The sequence below is a fragment of the Austrofundulus limnaeus genome, unplaced genomic scaffold (genome assembly GCF_001266775.1).
Source record: "Austrofundulus limnaeus strain Quisiro unplaced genomic scaffold, Austrofundulus_limnaeus-1.0 Scaffold3858, whole genome shotgun sequence".
Lineage (NCBI taxonomy): Eukaryota > Metazoa > Chordata > Actinopteri > Cyprinodontiformes > Rivulidae > Austrofundulus > Austrofundulus limnaeus.
In genome coordinates this window covers 1-608 of record NW_013956260.1, presented here as the reverse complement: position 1 = coordinate 608, position 608 = coordinate 1, and positions in this window count along the sequence as shown.

Here is a 608-nt window from a genome sequence, read left to right as displayed (position 1 = left end):
ACACACACACACACACACACACACACACACACACACACACACAATTGTTAATAAAAAATGAAATGTTTCATGCTAGCTTTAAAAGTGGAAAAAAAGATTATGAAATAGTATTTCCAACAACTGCTAAAATATTTAATCTTTTTCAATAGTATTTTATCCATACAGCTATTTACCATAGTTATGTAAGATGATCAAGAAAAAGCCATTGTCAATAAGTGAATGAACAGTTTATGTTAACCTTGTAGTTGTAGCCTTTAAGCTCCTCCTCCTGCTGCTGAAGCTCCTCCCCCCGCGTGGCACCCCGCCCTCTCTGTATGGCACTGATCGCCCGTCATACAGCTCACAGCAGCGGCAGCGCGGCTCGGTTCTGGGCTCTCTCCTCTGTCTCGTGGTGTCGGACTCGGCGGATGTACCTATGGCTCGTCTTCTTGCCGACTTGCCCGTGATGTTGGGGCGTGTTGCGGCTTGTTCTGTCCATCCCCACGCCCGTCCGGATGGTCGGACCGACTGACGGCGGATGTGAGACCGAAGCAGCTTCGTGAATCTCCGTCTGTGGCTGCGCGAGGCTCAGTTGGTAAGTTCAGGACTGATGGAGACCACGTTAGGGT